The following is a 5,913-nucleotide window of genomic DNA, read 5'->3' on the forward strand; positions in this document are numbered from 1 at the left end:
GTTGAATTTTAAACACTAGTACTTTGGAGTATAACTACAAAGTTTGCCATCTTGAAGAATTTGGAGAGCTTTTCAGGGCAATTCAAGAGACCTCAATTTTGTTCTTTTTGCATTCCAGACAGTGTTGCTATCATTGGGTTTCTGATTTGTAGCCTTAGTAAATATTCTTTCAATGTGAGCAAGATTCATAAAATTAATTTTCTAAATTTTAGTGGAGAAAGCAGTCTAATAGCTTTTGATCAGCTTGTTGTTTTTTTGTTCGTTTGCTTGTTTGTTTTTAATGTTCAGGGGTAGACTGGCAAGACTGATGAGCAGTAAGAAATATATAGAATTAGAAAAGACAGTAGTTTCCCCTTATCCACAGGGCATATGTTCCAAAACTCCCAGTGGATACCTAAAACCACAGATAGTACAGAACCCTGTATATCCTATGTTTTGTCCTATATATACATACATACCTATGATAAAGTTTAATTTATAAATTAGACACATAGATTAATGACAACTAATAATAAAATAGAACAGCTAAAACAAGATACTGGAATAAAAGCCATGTGAATGTGGTGTCTTTATCTCATCCTCAGAATATCTTATTTTACAGTACTCACCTATAATCAGTGGTTGACTGTGAATAACTGAAACCTGGAAAGATAAATTGTGGATAAAGGGGTACTACTGTATGGGCAACTTAAGTCACAAAATTCTGTTAAGCATTTGAAACTAGGAGCTGAGAAATTATGGAATTATCCTTTTAAAATATCCATTAGTAGAAAAAAACTTCAGTAGAGAAAACTCTCCTATACCTTTTAATTTTATAATTTAAACATTCTTTTTTCTTAATCCTTATTAACAATAAATTCAATTAACTTAAAATTTTAAAGTTTTCAAAATTTATTTTAAAATGGCAGCTATTTATGTTTCAGGCTATATATTACTGTATATTACTCTAAATTGATAGCTGATATTTACATTGATCTTTATTATACACCAAGTTCTCTCAATACAATTAAAAGCTGAGAAAATGTACTGAGTTTCTTGAAACACTCCAGTAGGTGGCAGAATACCTATTGAGTATTGTTTGCTGTATTTTGCTGTTTTCTTTAAACATCTTGTCTGTATTCTAGCAAAATAATATTCATATTTTAATGGATAAGAAAATGACTTGCAATGAGATGTTTCCATTCAAGAAAAAAAAAGGTGCTGCATATAATAATTTCAGAGATGTAAAAGGTGTGAACATTGTTTGGTGATGTGTCAACAACTAAACATGAGCTCTAAGTGTCCTCTCAACTCTTGAAAGGCTAAATTGAGTCTACCATTTCTTACCTTTCATTTGTCCCTTTTTTGAGAACTTTCAGTTGTATAGCATTTAGCATGTGGAATGCACCAAATATATCCATATTGTGACTTAAGATATCCTAAATGTAGATAATTTCTAACCTAGAGAAACATGAGTTTTTTGCAGTTAAGTAAATGAAAAGTGTTCAGGAAATTTTTTTTCTCATGATCTCTCAATTGGCATTTGATTTATTAATTTTAAGTTTTATTTGAATGCTTATTGAAAATTTATGGGCCAGGCATGGAGGCTCAATCCTAGCACTTTGAGAGGCTGAAGCAGGAGGATCATTTGAACCTCGGAGTTTGAGAACAGCCTGGGCAACATAGGGAGACCCTGTCTATATATCTTTAATTTTTTAAAAAAGCATATGATTTATAGTAATTAATGCCTAGAAAATAGCCACAAGATAAAAGCAAAAATAACTATAGATGTTTTATTGTTTACTGGTGTTTGTTTATAATGTATACATTATGTTCTAGTGTATAATAATTTGTATTTTCATTGAAAATGTTAATCTAATTTTCCCTATGCTAGATCCATTTTAAAATATAAAAATGTTAATCACTTTTTATAAAGGGCTAAAATACTATGATTTAAACTACAGATTGATATATTTCAATTAAATGAAAGATAATGTAAATAGTAAGCATGGATCTGATTGAATAAAGATTTTTAAATAGTAACAATGTATTTCATTTTAACACAATTTATAGTGGTCTATAGCAGCTAATGAATATAGTAATTTTTTTTATTAATAGGGATACCTAGGCTGGTCTTGAATTCCTGGGCTCAAGTGATCCACCCTCCTTCACCTCCCAAAGAGCTGGAGTTACAGGCATGAGCCACCATACCTGCCCTGTATTGTTTTATGAAAATATTATAACTTACGTGATTTGGAATTACTATTTTAAGAAAATGAGGATAAGCTCAAATTTTCTATGTTTTCAGAAAACATTTTAAGAATTTATTATAACTAATTGGCAATTACTGTAAGGATCATTTGTGCCAATTTTTAACCTTATTCTTTTTTTTTTTTGAGTTGGAGTCTCACTCCGGCACTCAGACTGGAGTGCAGTGGCAGGCTCCCGGCCACCACAGCCTCAGCCTACCTGCTGGGCTCCGGTGATCCTTTCTGCCTCAGCCTTTCAAGTAGCCGGAACTACAGGCGCGTACTACCATGCCCGGCTAATTTTTTAAATTTATTGTAGAGATGAGGTCTCGCCAAGTTGCCCGGGCGGGTCTCGAACCCGCGGCCTCAGGCAATCCACTCACCTTGACCTCCCAAAGCACGGGATTACAGGCTGAGCCACTGAGCCCGGCCAACCTTATTCTTTTTTTTTTTTTTTTTTTGAGTTGGAATCTCACTCTGTCACCCAGACTGGAGTGCAGTGGCCACTCCCGGCCACCGCAGCCTCGACCTGCTGGGGCTCCAGCGATCCTTCTGCCTCAGCCTTCCAAGTAGCCGGAATTACAGGCATGCGCTACCAAGCCCAGCTGATTTTTTGATTTATTGTGGAGATGAGGTCTCACTGCCCAGGTGGGTCTCGAACCCTCGGGCTCAGGCAATCCACTCACCTCAGCCTCCCAAAGGCGTGGGATTACAGGCTGAGCCACCGAGCCCAGCTCAACCTTATTCTTATAAAAAGTCTTCTAGCATTTCTGTATTCAAATAACAGATAAAATAAGTTGTCCTCTATTTCTGACTTCATATTGCTTAAGCTTTATAACTGATCCTTTCAAATACTAAAAGCTGCTGACTTTATACATATGCATTTTACTTTTTAGCAAATTAAGAATTTTTTAAAAAGAAGGAAATTAAATGTCTTTATAATAACTAAATAAGTTTTCTCAGAACAAAACTCAAAGTGCTTTAGTAATCCACAAACATTATTAAGATAATTTTCTCCTAGAGGTGATCGAAATTCCCCACACTGCTCCACTCCCAAGTACACTAAATTTAATATTTAGAATCTCAAATAATTAAACAAGGGGGAATGGCAGGATTTTCTGTTTAATATTAAATATTCTTGCTTTTAAAGCTGCTAATGGACAAAGCATGGTAAATAGAAGTGGTGTTCTCATTTTTATACAATGTCATGCCCACTTGTCTTCTTCAAAATTATTTTAACTTTTAAAAAATATACATTGTTCAAAAATTTGTGGTCATGTTGATAATGGGAAACAGTCTTATCTTGTCTGTGTTTTGCACTGTGTAAGCAATTTACTTATGTAGGATCATAATCCTGTATCTACTATTCTAAAATCTAGAAAGTGCTGAAAGTTGTACGTATTTTCATACATTTGCTGTCAATTTTACTTTGGTAGTAACACCTGACCAGCACTGACATAGGGCTATTCATAGTCTTTATCTCACTGTGCATACTTATATGTTTTATTGCAGAAATATTGTGTGAGATTATAGAGTACTGAGCCATGGCTGGATGGGGGTATTAGGTAATAAATAGTGTGCCTACCCTATTTTCAAAAATTCAGGAACACATATGGTCCGAAGGATTTTGGAAAAGGAATTGTGTACCTGCGCTATATTTTCAAGTCAACCTTTTAATACTGATATCATTGTCACCCCTCATTTTTGTTTTGTTTTTGAATCGGAGTCTCACTGTGTTGCCCAGGTCAGTGGCATGATCAAGGGACACTGCAGCCTCAACTTCCTGGGCTCAAGCAATCCTTCTGCCTCAGCCTCCCAAGTAGTTGAGACTACAGGTGTGTGCCACCACACTTGGCTAGTTTTTAAATTTTTTGTAGAGACGAGGTCTCATTGTGCTACCCAGGTTGGTCTCAGACTCCTAGGCTCAAGCAATCCTCTTGCCTTGGCCTTCCAAAGTGCTGAGATTACAGGTATGAGCCACCTCACCTGGTCTGTTACCCCCATTTTTAACATAAAGAGAGATTAAGTAACTTGCTCAAGGACATATGGCAAGTAAGTGGCAAAGCTGGGATTCTAATTTGTGCAGTTTGGCTCCAGAGTCCATACTTTGAGCCATTAACCATATGGTGCTGCTCTTCTTAGTGTTATTTTGTAAAATAATAAGCATATAAATCAACTATAGCATAAAATCAACTTGAGCAAAAATTTATTCACTTAAAACCAATATCTTTTAATTTTGGTTTAAATAGTTGGATATTTCAGAGAACCAGTGGACTATATTCTGCTGATAGTTCAGTATTTTGTCAGCTATAAGCTGTTCAAAATGTCAGTATGTGTGTGACCAGCAAACCCTGTAACACATTTAGCGAACCTGCAATGTAAAAATTCAATTATACAAAACTTCAGACATACACAAAAGTAGAACAGTATTAATGGATCCCAAGATATTCATTAGCCATCTTCAGCAGCTCTATTGTTATAGCCCATCTTGTTTCATTTATACCTCACTTTTGTGCTTCCCTTTCAACCGTATACATTATTTTGAAGCAAATTTCAGACATACGATTTGATCAATCGTATTTACCTATTTCCAAAATGTAAGGACTTAGAAATTACATTATTACACTCCCCAAATTAATTTAATTTAATTACATTATTACACTCCCCAAATTAATTTAATTCCTAATGTCATTAGATACATTATTACACTCCCCAAATTAATTTAATTCCTAATGTCATTGGATATCAATGTTAACGTTTCCATAGTTATCTTTGTTTTCTAAGGTTTGTTTGTTTAGGTTGGGTGTGGTGGCTCAAGCCCATAATCCCAGCACTTTGGGAGGCCAAGGTGAGAAGATTGCCTAAGCCCAGGGGTTCGAGACCAGGCTGGGCAACTTGGTGAGACCTCATCTCTACAATAAATCAAAAAATTAGCCGGGCATGGTAGCGCATGCCTGTAGTCCCAGCTACTTGGAAGGCTGAGGCTGAAGGATTGTCAGCCCAGCAGTTCGAAGCTGCAGTGGCCGTGCCAGTGCACTCTAGCCTGGGTGACAGTGTGAGACTCGAACTCAGGAAAAAAAAGTTCATTTGTTTGAAGCAGGATCCGAATGAGTTTCCCTCATTGTAATTGTTGGATTTGTCACTTGAATCTTTTAATCTCTTCCATCTCTCTCTCTTTTTTCCTTAATACTTGCCATTTCTACAAAGTTTCTTATTTGTAGAAGAAACTGGGTCACTTGCCCTGTAGAGTATCCCTCCATCTGGCTGAGTGCATGCCTGGGGTTGTTCAGTTTGTTCTGCTTCCTATATTTATATGTGAAGGAAATTTTTTGGCAAAAATCATCAAGTGGAAGTGTTTTTTTCCAGTGGGAGATAAACAATATCTGATATTCTCTCCTTTTTGTGATATAGCAATCATTGATGATCGTTTCTTTAATCTATTAGTTCATAGAGGTTGTAGAGTAATATTTTAATTTGTCATTTCTTTTTCATTTAGTAGCCGAAATGTTTCTGTAAAAATAAACTTAGCCGAGCTCGGTGGCTCAGCCTGTAATCCCAGCGCTTTGGGAGGCTGGGGTGAGTGGATTGCCTGAGCTCGCGGGTTCGAGACCCGCCTGGGCAACTTGGCGAGACCTCATCTCTACGATAAATCAAAAAATTAGCGGGGCATGGTAGCGCGTGCCTG

Source organism: Carlito syrichta, unplaced genomic scaffold (assembly GCF_000164805.1).
Source record: "Carlito syrichta isolate Samal-C Ts95f unplaced genomic scaffold, Tarsius_syrichta-2.0.1 Scaffold308136, whole genome shotgun sequence".
Classification (NCBI taxonomy): Eukaryota; Metazoa; Chordata; class Mammalia; order Primates; family Tarsiidae; genus Carlito; species Carlito syrichta.